Source organism: Pinus tabuliformis, chromosome 4_1 (genome assembly GCF_031772625.1).
Source record: "Pinus tabuliformis cultivar Carrire ecotype Pingquan chromosome 4_1, CPIR1, whole genome shotgun sequence".
Classification (NCBI taxonomy): Eukaryota; Viridiplantae; Streptophyta; class Pinopsida; order Pinales; family Pinaceae; genus Pinus; species Pinus tabuliformis.
The window spans coordinates 440,681,695-440,698,696 of NC_142303.1; the positions used below are offsets into that span (position 1 = coordinate 440,681,695).

The following is a 17,002-nucleotide window of genomic DNA, read 5'->3' on the forward strand; positions in this document are numbered from 1 at the left end:
CCCACTTGGCATATGGCTGCTTCGGAGGCAAATGGTCTTTCAGGGGGCCTGGCAGTTTTATGGGACCCTGATTGGATCAGAGCAAAAGCATATAAATGTTTTGCGGGAATTCTCATATCGACTTCCATTAGGGGGAAAGACTTTCCTATTGATAACACCATTTATTTCACTATGAATTCCTGTGAGAGAATCCACACACACCTGATATGGCAACAATGGCAACAATTATGTGCCAACAAAATTATGATCACGTCACAACACTGGCAGCAAATAGAATAACTCGGTCTGAAGGAAGAAATAATCTCGGTCCAACCAATGAATATGTTCTTCAGCAAATTTGTCCTCCAAGAGTTCTCGGCGTAGCTCAATAATTCAACTACCAAATATTCCAAACTCGGTTCAAATAGAATCTCATTTTGGCAAACGAGATGATATGACCCCCTCTCCAAATTGAACTTGGAATCCACAATTCGGCCTCTATAAATAACAAATACTTATGATGATTCCAATTCGGCCTCTCCTTGTATTGACAGTTTCGGCCTCCTTCTGAGCTAATGATTCAACCCTTTTTCTTCATAAAATTCAGCCTTGTGTGAAGATAAGGCAACTCAGCCCTACGATCTGACTATAGCAATTTCTGTGACTCGGGAATGACTATTTGGCACAAGAAACTCATCCTCTTCAACTTGGAGTTATGCTTCTGAGCTCGGCCCCCTCTTAGGAATAGAATAATTTCTCAGTGGATCTCGGCCTGCCAACAATTGTTTGACTTGTCCTCCAGAAACGATAATGAATTCAGTCTACTGGGGGTAACAGAACGTGGCCCTTCAAGTATTTAAACTCGGCCTCCTATAGTTACTCTCTTTATTGCTACCCTATGCTGCCTCATGTATTCTTCTAGAGGCATTTTCTTGGGCGCACAATCATCACCAAGTAATTTTTCCTCTTCGAGAGTTTGTTCTCTTGAGAAAGGTTTTCCTTTTCTCCCGAACTCTATTGGTTTGCTTATGGCATCTAACTCCATATATTGTCCCTCTCCTCGGTATTGCAAAGTTATAATGTAGAAGAAGAGGGTATGATGGAGCTATCGAGTTTCTAACGTGACTACCTGTTGTGCTCCTATACTACTAGTTTAGCCCCTTATTGTTATTAGTGCAACCCCCTTATGGTATTGTTGTGCTCATGTAGTCCCCATGTTGTTATTATTGTGCCCCTTAATAGCCCACTATTGTTATTTTGTGCCCTTATAATATTATTGGTATGTAGGCTCTTACTATATGGGGACCACTTAGACTCCTATATATAGAAAGGAGGTATTGTCATTTGTATCATCCACAAATTGTTAATTTGTGTAATTTAAAGGAGGTTTCCCCCTTGAAGAGGTTGATTTTTAAGTCGTTGATCTATCTTTTCTATCTTTTTGTGCACTGGTTTCATAACACTTGGTATTAGAGCTTTGGATTCTAGGGTTTCGTTGCTCCGAACAAGTCATCGTGGATTTTTCAATATAATTTTTTCTATGTGAATTTTCAAAAGCTCAAACACAAAACCCATTTGAGCCGAAATCGTTCTGAACCATTGGTCGGAATTTCAGATCTTGTCTTGCTATATTTTTGGAGATATGATCTGTGGAAGTTAGAGCTTTTGCAAGCTCTATAATTCCATCCCAAACATGTCATCATGGAATTTTCTCTCTAATTTTGTTTCTACAAAGGTTGAGACTCAAAAATTAAAACCCATTTGAGCCAAAATCACGATGAAGCCCGGACCCGAATTTCAGATCTTGTTTCCATATATTTTCGGAGATATGGTCCAAGACATTAAAGGTTTCTGCAGGCTGCCGAATTACATCCCAAAAAGGTGACCTTTGTAAAATCATCATAAATTTCTCTTTGATCACCAGATTGAAATTTCGTAAGAATTTACCAAAAGAGGACGGACTGTACTTTGTTGTGTATTGTTTTCAAGTCCAAAGGTTGAAATTGTGACATGTGTCACTTCATACAATTTCACTCTACTGAAAACGTATATAATCAGGTCATCTTTGGAAATTGGGCATAACTCTTCCTTGGATAATCCAATTTCGATTAGACCAGTGCCATTGGAAAGAGGACCCAGAGGGATACTTCAAGTCAAAATTTTAGACCTTAGAGATTTGAAATTTCGAAGATACAAAAGATCCAAGATCGAGCTGCTAAAAAAAGAAAATATAAACACCTTGTATGAAAAATTGGATGGATGATTTGAAGAATGCAATCGAAGCTAAGATAAATAGTTTTATATGTGCCATGGAAGCTAATATTAATCGTATGGAAGCATATTTGAAGAAAGGCATGGAATATTTGAAGAAAAACATGGGAGGTTTGAAGGAAGGTGGGACAAAGCTGCTACAAGAAAGACCTCCTAATGACGAAAAGGTAGTAGAAGAAATTCATTATGAGAAAAAAATAAATGTTAATCATGATTTCATAGAATCTAACATTGGATTGAAGACCCACCACATTCCAAAGATCGATATGAGGAAGTTTGATGGCAAGGATCCCATAACATGGATACTATAGATGGAGAAATATTTTGATCTACATGATGTGCAACTGTTACAAAAGGTACGTATTGCATCTTTATATTTATAACCGAATCAATTTTTATGGTATAAAGGGATTTGTTCTCATGAACCACTTGTCACCTAGTCAATTTTAACGAAGGAAATGATAACACATTATGAGGATACAAAGAGAAACACCTTCTTTAGCTAATTGATAAATCTGAAACAAAAGGGTTCAATGGCAGAGCACATTGAGAAATTCCAAAAATTAAATATAATGGTAAATGATATTCCAAAGAAATAGAGGATTGATGTCTTCATAGGGACTTTAAAGGATAGGAGAGGGCATTCAGGTTGGAAAGAAAAAATGAAAAAAAAAATTATGGCAACAAGAAATCCTACCACTCACAATTATAAAGATGGAAGTGTTGTTGCTCCTAGCCTTCCACAACCTACAAGGTTGACACCACAACAATTGGAAGAAAAAGGAGAAAATCACGTTTGTTACAATTGTGATAGAAAATACACTAAAGGTCGTAAGTGTGCTAAGAATAAATTATTTTACATTAATTGTGAAGAGGAGGAAGAAAAGGATCAAGAAACATCAAAAGAAGAGGATATACACTAGGAACCAACCCCAGAGAAAGAAGAAATGAATCCAACCATTTATTGTAATGCATTGGCAGGAATTACCACTCCTAAAAATCTCAAGATAGAAGGACATATCAAGAAGAAAAAGGATAACCTCACTTTCACACAGAATCGAATGAAACAATAGGCATATGAACATCACAGCGAAAGAAGTTTTGACATAGGTGACCGGGTAGTTTTACGACTACAACCGTACAAACAAATGCCACTCAAGCAAGCTAAGAAGGATAATAAATTATCACCAAAGTACTATGGTCCTTATAAAGTGCTGCAAAATATTGGTACTATGGTGTACAAATTGGAGCTTCTTGTATCTTCCCGAGTGCCCCCAGTTTTCCATGTTTCATGCTTAAAGAACATTATAGGTGACAAGGTCCCAGTTCAAACAATATCGTTGGAAATTCAAGAGGAAGGAAAAATCATATTTGAACCTGAAGTAGTTACAGAAACAAGAACCCGACAGTTACGAAATCAATAAATTTCATATTATCTCATCAAGTGGAAGAACTTACCCGTTGAATATTCCACATGGGAGGACAAGAATTTTATACAAAAGCATCCAGAACTACTCAAACATTGAGGACAACACTTTTTTAAGGAGAGGGACATGTTAGGTCCCTATACTACTAGTGTAGCCCCTTATTGTTATTAGTGCAACCCCCTTATGGTATTGTTGTGTCCATGTAGTCCCCATGTTGTTATTTTTGTGCCCCATAGAAGTCCACTATTTTTACTGTTGTGCCCCTACAATATTATTGTTATGTAAGCTCTGATTATATTAGGACCACTTAGACTCCTATATATAGAAAGGAGGTATTGTCATTTGTATCATCCACAAATTGTTCATTTGTGTAATGTAAAGATCTAGCCCCTTGAAGAGACTGATTTTTAAGTTGTTGATCTATCTTTTCTATCTTTTTATGAGCTGGTTTCATAACACTACCTTTCTAGGGTTTCGACTCGATGAGCATATTTTTTCTCAATCTACTTACTTCCAACAATATTTCCCTAAACCACCATATAGTCTTTCAAGGCCCTTATTTCTAAGTTGATTGTTGTATTATGCACTAGCTAGTTTTCATTTTCACATATCGTGGAGAAATTTGGAGCATTGTCATTGGTAAATTCCTTATGAGTTAGGATACTCTCATTTCTTTCTTCTTTACAAAGATTTATCTTCCTCTTTATAAATTTGGCTAGTGAAGTTGCTAAAAAATTGGAGACTGTATATGAAGGATTCCTAGTCACTCTGGTATGCAAATAATAGAAGGGATTCCTTCCAACGTTTGCTCTTCAATTCAAATTTTTAGGTGCCAAAATCTTCTCACTATTCCTTCATTTTTTACCTTACAGGTCTGCTAATGATGTTGAAGCCAAACATTGTGACCATAAACGGTTAGAATGTAGATCATTAAAATTAAGGTTGATTTAGCAAAGAAAAACCCTTTAAAGGGTTTTAAATTTCACTAATATGGAGGGTTAAGGTTATGAGTTGGCCAAATTTGTATACAAATTGTATTAGATTGAGATTTGTACAGGTTAATGGTTTTTTTATATCAAGTAAAACTGTGACACCAAGAAAAAAAACTTGATATCTAAACTTTTTTTTAAGTATGCACTTCTTTAATATTTAAGGTTGGTACTTTTCCAAGATGGTTCTAAATGTTAATAGCATATCATACTTACTTCTTATTGTATGCAAAGAAAAATATGCCATATGTATTGACTTGTAATGAGTTAAATTTTTCGATTGATTATCTTGTTATTTCTGCTACTCGAAGTATAATGCTTAATCTTCTATGTTCTAAGTTTTTAACCATATATCTATAAATTCAAGAACTAAGGGTTCTTTGATCCCTCCTCCTATAGAAATTGATGACAATGAACCTAGATAATGTAAATATTTCATATAATTATCTTTATTTTTCATTCCTAAATTTCTATAAAGACTACCTAGTTTTCCTCACCCTTTACCTAAGGGACAGTGCTAGATGGTAAGGTTTTCAGTTTTACCTGATTGTTTGGTGTTAACCCTAACCAATTTAAGAAATTTTCTTATTTTCTCTTTTCATAGATCTTGTTACTACTCTACCTATGAAGATCTGGATATTTGATGACAAAATATTCCTTTATAAAACAACTTTCATTTCCTACTTTTCTCCTAATTTATGCTTTTCACCTTTTCCTATATGTATAACACTATTAACGGATGATTACATAGTCAAATTTTCTTGAAGAAGTTCTCCTCCCGTTCCCAATTTTTGTCTTTCATTACTCCATGAAGAACATTGTTCCTACCTTTCATGGTCATAGGTTCTCATTTGGTTAACATGCATATCATAATTTTACACTTGTTTTACAACCATGTATTTACACTTATTCCATAAAACCTTTTCCTTTGGTAACTATATAAATAAAAGAAGGTAACATCATCCATATTTATTCCACAAATTCTTTCAATGAAAGGCAGAAAGTAAATGTCTCCACACTTCTTTCCTAAATAGGGTAGATTTTTATTCTGATTTGTTTACTATTTTAGTCAAATTAACTATATATTTCTTTTATCCAAAACCACAAAAATTAGCAAAGCTGATCTCAAATTCCAAAAAAAATATATGCAAGGCCTATTCAGTCCTCTTGATCTTAATCCAAATATCTTGTTTGGCTACCCCCGAGATGTTGTCCCTTTAGTCATAATAACAATATTAACTAGACCAAGGGTTTTTCTTCTTTCTCTAGAGCATAAACTTCTCTTTCTAGGGCCTCACTAGTCATTATCTCCCACTGGTGCCAAGCAGTCACTGTCTTTCTCCCTCTCATAGTAACTTCATTCAAGAGTACCAAATTATCATCATTTATCTCCAGTTGTATTCTTATTTTTTGTCTCTTGGTAGTCTAATTTCTTCCTCTTCCAGAATACTGTCATTTCTCTCCTACCATCTTCTAGAATCATGTCCTCTTTTCCTCTTTTTTTTTTTCCTTTTTACGAGTTGGTGGCCGAAATGAGGAAATTATTTTTCTTTTGTTATTCCCTTTCCTTGGGACTTAACTAACTTTCTCAATTGTTTGTGACAGAAGGTACTTTGAACTCTCCAAGTATGCCTTATCGTAATCATATAAATTATTGTTGTTGACATCACACACACACACACACACAAACATATATATTATAAAATACTATATATGAATATCATTTAATTATTTTCTGAACAAATAAGTAGTATATAATTTAAATTTGTCTAAATTCAACATAAACACAACTAAACTTTACAGTTTCGTGATCCATCACCCCAGTCATCATTTCTCATCATAAAATAGCAACAAATTTAAATACTTGCTATAAATAAATTAAAAAATTCTAATTCTAATTTTAATTGCAATCAAATTTAACAATTATTTAAATCAGTAGAGTAATATGATTGAGGATGTTACATCTTCCCCCCTATGAAAGAACACCGTCCTTGGTGTTTTGACATTCCTTTCTTCTTTGGAATAATTTTGGGAAATCTTTTTTATTTCTTCTTCTCGTTCCTCAGTATCCACTTCAGGCCAAATGTGCTTTCATAACGCTCTATTTTTCTAGGAATGACTTAATTTCCGGAGTAAAACTGACTCATTTTTTATTCCACCTTCCATTTATAGTATGCCTTCATCCATGTTGGACGAGAACGATTAGATGTTATGTATGTACCCAACAAGGGTCAACAATGTGCATCCATAGGGTCACCCACATGCATATAACCCAACAATGGTTGGTAGTTTACCTTTAATAAGGGTTAGCAACATTAGTGTAAACATAATAACCATGGCAATTTTTTTTCTCCTTTTTTAGTGTACTTGTCCAATGGATATCCCAACTGATATGGGCCCCACCGTGTGGTTCCACTATAAGTTTTCAAGGTATAGAAATACCATTCCTATTTGCACCATATACATAGTGATAATAACATTCTAAGAATCATTTATTTTTCTTTCCTTTTATGAAAATAACATCTAGTGTCTTAACTCATAGATAACATTATTTATACTTTTATCTTAATTTTAAGATGTTGTGTATGCCTTAGTTATGCATTAGTAAAGTTTAGCATTATATCCTTTTTTGTCATTCTCATGATTATCGTATTGCCACTTATTTTTTCCAAGTGGACTTAGCTATATTCATCTTAGTTTCCTTGCTATTCTCTTTTAGCGCAAAACTGAGAGTCTGCATTGTAACATTTTTTTCAATTTTGCACCCCCCATGTTTTTTTTTTCTTTATACCCCTTGCATTGCATATTGTTGATGAAGGTTATACACTATTGTACTTTTGTGTCCAACTATGGGATTTTTCCGTTTTCGCACTCAAATACACAATGGTTGTCTCACATATATTGTGTTAATATATTATTGTGGTCCTTGTCATTTTTGGACACTTTTTCGTGATTTATAATAGTCAACAAACTGAAAACTTTAACTAACAAAAACTAGGTTTAGACATTCCTCTTCATAGTTGTGGATGTACCATCTAACACTCCATCCTGTGGCATCAACTTAATTCCATCCTAGGTTAACACATTTTTTATTTAAACTGTCTAATTCACAACGCCATGCACACAAAGAAAAATATAATATTACTCATACACACATGTACAATAAATGTTGTTTGGGAAAATAATTTGGGCCTGATTGATTATGTAGTAGACCGACAAGGAATCCCTTGAAACATTAACATGGTGACTATTGTTTTGGTACGTCTCACACATATTATATCCTAACAACATAGCAACATAAATTTGTGTATATAAGTTCATGTTATTCTTTCAATAAAATAATAAAAAGAATCATGTATTCTTTTAAATAAATCTAGCTCAATAGTTTTTCTTTCATGCAATTTCTACTTTTCATCAATTAGCTATTATTCAAAAAAAAAAACCAAATCTCTATATCGGCTTAATGATATCATGGTCACTTTATGTTGATTTTTTTTAACTATAAGTGTTTTCTCATATGTGGAAAACACTGTAAGAGTGGTTAAACAACCCAACAACAAGCTCCTAGGGTGGTTTATCAACCTCCATGGCAAGCACTCTGTAATGTGTGATACAAAATTTTCATATAACCACAAGAACCACAACCACATTTCTTTTATTCACATCATTCACAATCAAATGAAATAGTCATAAATATCAATCATTCATGTAATGTCCAGTGATATTTTTTATAATAGTACTTATACAAGTACTTAGAGAGCACCTAGCTCTTCAATATTCAAAATGATAAAAAACCGCATCAAATGCATATTGTCTTAGCCTCTGCTGAGACATTCACAAGATTGGTAAGATAATAAAGGAAATATACTTCCAGTAATTCCTTTTTAAACACTAGGCTCTTTTCTTGTCAAGATGTACATGAACTTATTACACAAACACATAGAAAATTCATCTTTAGCACATCATTTATCTAATTAGTTAATTTTTTTTTTCTATGAGAACCACAACGGGAAGAAGAATGCTCCTTCCAACCATTGGGAACTATTTTCTACAACCAGATTGAGCTATTTTCACATTGAGGATAGTTCTATGAGAGTGATTACATTTGGTCTAATAGAAAACTCCTCTTAACAAGGTCTTGCCTATTCCCCCAACGTCCTATGTTTTATTTGAGGGTTCCACCAGTGTTTATCTCGCACTTTTGTTGTTTGGAAATTAATGTAATTCTCTCCCATAGTAATTCCAACCAAATCTAAACTCATGACATTTATCTCTAACCATTTATCTCTAGCCTGTAAGGAATTTAAAGCTCAACAACTCACTCTTTGGGCCTCTTGGCCTTCACAACTACCCATAATTGTTTGGTATGTGAAATTCTCTTTAATACCCTCTTCGCACTGTAATTTACACAACTAGCTATATGCACCTTACCATTAAAGAAAAAGGAATTTTTTTGTACATAATACGTTCACACATGACCCTCAATGTGGGTCCCATAATCTGTAAAAGTAAATTTGACAAAAATTTCATAACTAACATCTCCTATATAGGTGATTTTCATTTTAAAATTTCCAGATAAAGCTTCAAATGTCATTAACAAATTATTAAGTAGACATTACCACTTATTAGTCTTTAATGTGGTTATTAACATGTATCATGAATCTCATGTTAAAAGTAGTCTACTACATATATCATTATGTGGTTCTCGTTAGGTTAATATCTGAGTTGATTCCCACTAGCATCGCCTCTACTTATATTTAGCACTACTTCCATATGCCTCTTTTATTTTCACTCTCTAAGCATAGTCAACATAATATTATTACTCACCTTTGATTGCAGAGACTCAAAATATCTATCTATATATATATATATATATATATATATATATATATATATATATATATATAGTTTTTTATCTCAATAAATTATCATGATATTCTATCCCATCTTACCAACACTTCTACAATTTTATCGTTGTCTTTAAGCTGAGATTTCTTCTATACCATGCAAATACCTGCTTCCACACACTTCTTCTTCCCCTGAAAAATAAAACTATTATTGGCCATGTTTGTGCCATCACTCTTTAGGTTGTTCCGATTTTATGGAACTGAAAGTTTAGAATGTAAGTGAGTCACTTCCTAACATTTATCAATTAAGGAGGTCACAAAAGAGTCATTTTTTAATTCTCCGAAGATTTTATCTCTTTTCTAGGCAAATATATTATTAACCTTCCCACAATATTATTAGTTTTGAAGACCAAACATGCTCATGATGGCCATGGTAGTTTACTCAATTAATCATTTATAATATAAATTTATCCACACTCTATTGTTTTGATGACATTTTATTGAACTTGCTGAATATAATTACATAATCCATCTTCAGTACCACTACCAAAAGATTTTCATAGTATTTTTTACTAGTAGTTTCTCTTTTGTTAACACACAACTTATTTTTGGACCACTATATCTACTTATCATTACTTCATTGATAATTATCATTCCATATACAGGATTTAAACCAAACCTCTAAGGGACTACTTCCCTTAGGAAATTTTTCTCCCCCTCCTAGAGGATTGGCTCTCTGATTACTATATATATCATAAATATATATACATTCATACAATCATTACTTATTATTCATGTTCCACTTATGAACTTGTTTCTCGGAAGGGGTTACTGGATGCTCTGACAACTGACCTTTTTTTTTTTAATCTTTTACAAATTCTAGAAATTATGATATAACAGGTGACACCTCTTCTCCGAAGTATACCTTGGTCTACTCTCCTTCCCTAAACGGTCTAGCAGGGGCTCTTCCCCTTACTATTCTTTTTACCTCTTAATTCAATGTATTATCAACAATAATTGTGTTAAACTTTCATCTCAGGAATGACCCTTAAGCCTCAAAGTTAAAGCTATAGTGCTGATACCAACTGTCACATCACCAATTCTTCTTTAACACTTCCAAATTTTTTTTCATCATTAAATAAAACATCATGATTAAAACTATGATAATGGTTCTCAAAAAAACTATGCCATGAAAAAAAGATTCACATATACATTCTTTTCATATATATATATAAATATAAAATACATGAAAGGAATTGGTCCTCTATATTGAACGTCAATGTACTATAAGGTGCTATTGATCTTATTTTCCACATATGTAGAATGTGGAATATTAAACTATCTTTGTTACATCACCAAGTTTTTCTACTAACCACCATAATTTGTTTTAAAAGATAATTAAAATTATGATGGTAACTATAATAATGATTTTCGTGAAAACTATACCATGAACACAAAAACATCAACATACTATCTTACTACTAAAGAAGTGGGTCGCCTTGATGTACGAAATTGTTATCATATTCCTATGTTTGGTGTGACGTGAGGTGTTCTCGTGTTTTCTTTATTGCTACTTCTATAGTATATGGATTATCAACGTTATCACCACTTATTATGGAAGTTGATAGCGGCTTCTCTCACCCTTGTTGACTCATACGTTTTCACTTATAAAATAAAGTTTGATGAGATTATAACTGACTATCGTCGATTAAACCTTTTTTTTTAATTGAGACATTCCATGAAAACTCTTAACCTATGTTTGTAAATCCCTCTCGGTGGTATGTTCATATCCAAGTTGTCACGTTGGTCCAGTTCATTAATGATATTGTCGTGGGTAATTCACTTTGATTATACTTAGTTTCTCTATCATTACAATTATAGTGTATGTGAGATAACATTGGAGATTCTCAATGTTTTTTCTTAACCACCATACATAACCTTGCTAACTATACCTTAGTCATGCATTGGTCACTTGATAATCTTTGCGACTCATGCTTTAACTCCATGCTTTAACTCGAGGAATCGAATTATCTAGAACCAGGTTTATTATTTCTTTGCCAAGAAGATAGATTAATTTGGTGAATAATTAATTGTAAGGAAATATAACCAATGATCTTGGCTCTATATCTTTGGGGAAGATTATCCAACAGGTGTACATCACTTTCCCTAAGTCATGTGTAACTGTATTCGAGGAATAGCCTTGGTTTTCAAATTCATTGTTATGCCACAGGGAAGGAGAGGAGGCTCTTCTCTTTTGCATTCCACCTATTATGAATTTCTAAACCATCTTGAGGTTACTTCCCAACGTTTCAATTTAGCAGAACTTCTTGTCTAGGCATTTTCTTGAGTGCATAATCATTACCAGGTAGTTTTTCCTCTTCTAGAGTTTGCTTCCTTGACAAAGGTTTTTATTTCCTCCCAAACTATATTGTTTTGTTTATGGTTTCTAACTCCTAATATTGTCCCTCTCCTCGATATTGTAGGGTTATGGTGTAGAAGAAGAGGGTATGATGGAGTTATCCGGTTTCTGTCGTGGCTACCTTTCTAGGGTTTCGTCTCGGTGAGCATATTTTTTCTCAATAGACTTACTTCCAACAGTATTTTCCTAATCCACAATATAGTATTTCAAGGCCCTTATTCTAATTGGACCATTGTATTATGCATGGGGTAGTTTTCATTTTCTCATTATGTGGAGAAGTTTGGAGCATCGTCATAGGTAAATTCCTTACAAGTTAGGATACTCTCATTTCTTTCTTCTTTACAAAGGTTTACCTTCGTTTTACAAATTTCGATAACATAGTTGCTAATGAATTAGGGACTGTGTGTGTAACATTCATTGTTACTTTGGTATGAAAATAACAAAAGGGTCTCCTTCCAATGCTTGCTCTTCAATTCAAATTTCTAGGTCCCAAAATATTCTCACTATTCCTTCATGATTTACCCTACAGCTCTGCTAATGGTGTTCGAGCCAAACACCATGACCATGAATTGTTACAATGTAGATCATTAAATTTAAGGTTGGTGTAGAGGAGGAAACTATTAGGGTTTTTATTTCACTCATACGAAGTTTTAAGGTTACGAGTTCACCTATTTTGAACTTATATTGAAACTATATTAGGTTGAGATTTGTACAGGTTAATGGTTATGTTCTACCAAGTAAAATTGTGACACCGAGAACAAAAATCGATGTGTAACCTTTTTTTTAAGTATACACTTCTTTAATATTTAAGGTTGCTACTGTTCCAATATGAATCCAGATGTTAATAATGTTTCATATCTAGCATATGTATTGAATTGTAATGAGTTAATCTTTTTGATTGATTATTTTGTTCTTTCTTCTACCCAAAGTATAATATCATTAATATCATATGTTCTATGTTTTTAACCATATATTTATACATTTAAGAAGTGAGGATTAAATATTTCTCACAATTATATTTTTTTTCATTCCTAAATTTGTATAGAGACTACCAAGTTTTCCTCACCCTTTACCCAAGGGACTTTGTTAGATGGCTTGGTTATAAGTTTTGCTTGAAAATTTGGTGCTAACCCTCACCAATTTAAGAAATCTCTTTTTTCCTTTTTCACAGACTACTCTACCTAAGAATATTTGGATATTTGATAACAAAATATTCCTTTATAAAGCAAATCCATTTCTAACATTTCCCTTAATTTATTCTTGTGACATTTTCCTTTTCGTGAAGAAGTTATCCTCTCATTAAAGTTTTTTTTTTCTTTCCTCCATGAAAAACATTGGTCTTACTTTTCCTGGTCATAGTTCCTCACTTGATTAAACTGCATATCATAATTTTACACTTATTTTACAACCATGCATTTACACTTATTCTAGAAACTCTTTTCTTTTGGTAACTCTCTGCGGCTCTACGACTATATCTCGGAATTTACCGTCTTTGTGGCTCCAGATATTACCGTCTCTGCAGCTATTACCATCTTTGCGGTTGTTAAAGTTTCTCTGTGGCTTGTCTCTGCGGCTATTACCGTCTCTGTGGCTCCAGATATTACCATCTCTGTGGCTCCAGATCTGCGGTTCCTTCCATCTCTACGGCTCCAGATCTGCGGTTCTAGATCTACGGCTCTTGCTGCTATTTAAAATTTAGTTATTGGATAGATCTGCATGTATATCGACGTAGATTTGGTTAGATATGCATATGAATAACCCAGATATGTGAGCTATTAGCTATTGGAGGTGTTTTTATTTTTTATTTTTACTGTTTTTTCCGTCTCTGCATAAGCAGATCTACGGCTCTTGCTATTGTGTACAATTTAGCTATTGGACAAATCTACATGTATATGTCAGATCACCGTAGATTTGGTTAGATATGCATGTGAAGAACCCAGATCTACAGTGAAGAGTTTTATTACAGACATATTTACATGTGAAGAAACCGGATCTGGTTAGATTTGGGGCAGGAAAAGGCAGTTGACTAATTGATGCAGTGGCAGATAGAGCTTTGAACGCATGTGATCGATCAATCTATAAATTCAAATGACGAGGTATCAAATCTCATAGAATAAGAAGACTCGAGTAAGGAGCTAGAGGTCACGCCACAAATTTTATTTATATAAATAGTCTCCAGATCTGCGGCTTTTGATCTCCAAAAAGCATTTGCAGAGCAGATCTTCCGTCTCTGCATGAGCAGATCTGCACTACGGTCTTTTGTGTCGTCTCTGCATGAGAAGATCTGTGGCTTTTGATCTGCAGATTTTCCAAATTCCAGATCTGAAGCTCTTATGAAATATAATATAAATGGTAATGTGTAACCAAGTCGTGATATAGATCTGCGGCTCTTCACTTCTATTCTCATTGATTGGGCCTTTTGCAGTTTATAGATCTATGCCTCTTCTTTATAGATCTGCGGCTTTTCACTTCTCTTCGGCAATCTCCTGTGGCCTTCTCTTCAACAATCTTTTATACTCAGCAGGAGAGCATTCTCCAGATGGCTCCCAGCTTCGCGAAAATAGCTGTTGGCTCAGTTCCGTTCGCCTCTGGGGGGCAAGCTCCGACCCCTATCGTCAGTGAAGCCCTAGCTCCCACTGTCCAGGTGGTCCAGGCCTCACTCGATGAGGCTTTGAAGTTCTCGAAAAGTGCCCTAATCCGTCAATTCAATGGTTTTTGGCCACGGCTTACAGCTCTACACAGTTGGATCTCGGAGGTATGGAAGCCTCTAATTCCTGATGCAATTAATATATACCCTTGTGCTAGGGGTTTCTTTATAGTAGATTTTGAAAATCCTGAAAGCAGACAATGTATTATAGATTTCGGCCCTTGGTTTTGGGAAAAATCAGGGCTATTCATGAGGCCATGGAACCCATCATTCGATCCCTCAACAATAGTCATAACCTCAGCACCAGTTTGGGTGAGATTGCCAAACCTACCCTTGCATCTCTGGAATTTCTCTTCGCTAAAAGCCATTGGAAATGCAATTGGAAAATTTTACTGCAGGTGCCTAGAAATAGAGGAATATGCCAGAACCACCTATGCACGCATCTGTGTGGAAATGGGCTTCATCGCCGGATTCCCAACAGAAATACACCTAACAAGTAAAGACTATATGTGGAACCAGAAACTCGATTATGAAAGTGTCCTCTTCAGATGTCGATCCTGCTTTGAGACAGGCCACCTGGCCAAAAATTGCGAAAAAAGCCTCCCAGAAAAATTCTGTTAGAAAAAATCACAACAGATCTACATGGTGGGAAGGAGCACAAAAAGAACACTACACTGTCATCAAAGAGAAATACTCTCAAGAAAACTCTGAATTACAAGAAATCGGGCAAGAAAGAAACAACTCTCAAGAGAAGTAGCGGGAAAGCCCCGCCAAACAACAAAAGAGTGAACTCGACAGCCCCTCAAGCATCAAAAGTTATGAGGACTCGAATACCGCACAAACTAAATCTTCATTTAATAGCGAAGCAGATCTCCTAGACCAAACTTCTTCTCCAACTATCTTCAAAAGGACGAACACAGTGGATCGCGAAGCTAAGACACCAATGTCCCAAGAACCAGAAGAGATGAAAGAGATGCAAGATAGAGAAAGTTGGAAGACCGTAGAGAAAAAAAAGAAAGCTACAGCATCAATCTCGCCAAGAAAGACGAGGAGCCATACAATTAGAAACTAAGAAAGTTATAGGTCCGATAGACCAATTTGGTCTCAGTGGACGTTAACCATCATCATCATCATCAAATAAAAAAATGTAACATCATCCTTATAAAGATTTATTTCACAATTTATTTCAATGAAAAAAAGAAATTAAAGATTTATTCCAAAAATTATTTCAATGAAAGAAATAAATTAAATGTGTGTACACTTCGATCCTAAAGAGGGAAAATTCTTCTTCCTATCTGTTTACTATTTCACCCAAATTAACTATATATTTTCTTTTATCTACAATCAGAAAAATGAACAAAACTTATCTCAAATTCCAGAAAAAATATATGCAAGGCTTACATTGTCCTCCCGACCTTAATCCAAATATCGTCTTTAGCTACCCCGAGATGCTATCCCTTCTACTCCTTTTAGGGTTTTCACCAGTCTTTATCTCCCACTGGTAACACGAAGTTACTGTCTTTCTCCCTCTCACAATAACTTCTTTCAAGAATACCATATTAACAACATTTATCTCCAACTGTATTTTTATTTCTGGTCTCTCTATCAGCCTAATTTCCTCCTCTTCAAGATTATTGCCATTTCTCTTTGGCCACTTTCTGGAATCCTCTCCTCTTTTCTTCTCTTTTTTTCATTTTTGCGAGCTGGTGGCCCAATTTAGCAATTTTTTTTTTTTTTATTCTCTTTCCTCGGGTATTAAGTAACTTTCTCAACTATTTCTGACTGAAGGGACTTTAAACTCTACAAGTAAACCTTAACATAAGCATATAAATGATTACTATTAACATCACAAAAATGGGTTGTTTATGTTTTTTTTTAAATTCTAACATCATTTCAATATTTTTCCAACAAATAAGTAGCATATAATTTGAACTTGTCTAAATTCAACATAAACACAACTAAACTTTAGAGTTTGGGGATCCATCACCAAGGCCATAATTTCTCCTCATAAAATAGCAGCAAAATTAAATACTTTCTATAAATAAATTAAAACATTTAAAATCTAATTTTAATAGTAGTCTAACTTAACCATTATTTAAATCATCACAGTGATATGATTGGTGGTTCAAGTGCATTGTCACCTCCAACGTTCACTGTGCACAATCTTCGTGGCTACACATGACATACTGTATTAGGAGGAATCTTTTTCATAGACGTAATTTTCGAAGCAATGAACTATGTAACATTGCTGGTCCATTGTTTGAAAGAATACAAATTTGGACCTACTCAGCCCCAGTGGAAAGGAAAAGCTATTGTGAGGATAAATTACTTGTATAAATTTTTTATTTATATGAAACAATAATTAAACAAAATTTTATATTTGAAAAAATTGCAGTTGCAAAAATTGGTAATTTTTATAAGGA

At 34.2% G+C, this 17,002-nt stretch overlaps 1 protein-coding gene across 2 annotated transcripts in view; it reads right to left on the reverse strand.

The window, feature by feature from the left end:
• The window catches only part of LOC149176219 (uncharacterized), a 212,755-nt gene that overhangs the window by 89,907 nt on the left and 105,846 nt on the right, over positions 1–17,002 (reverse strand). The gene's annotated exons all lie outside the window — the stretch shown is intronic.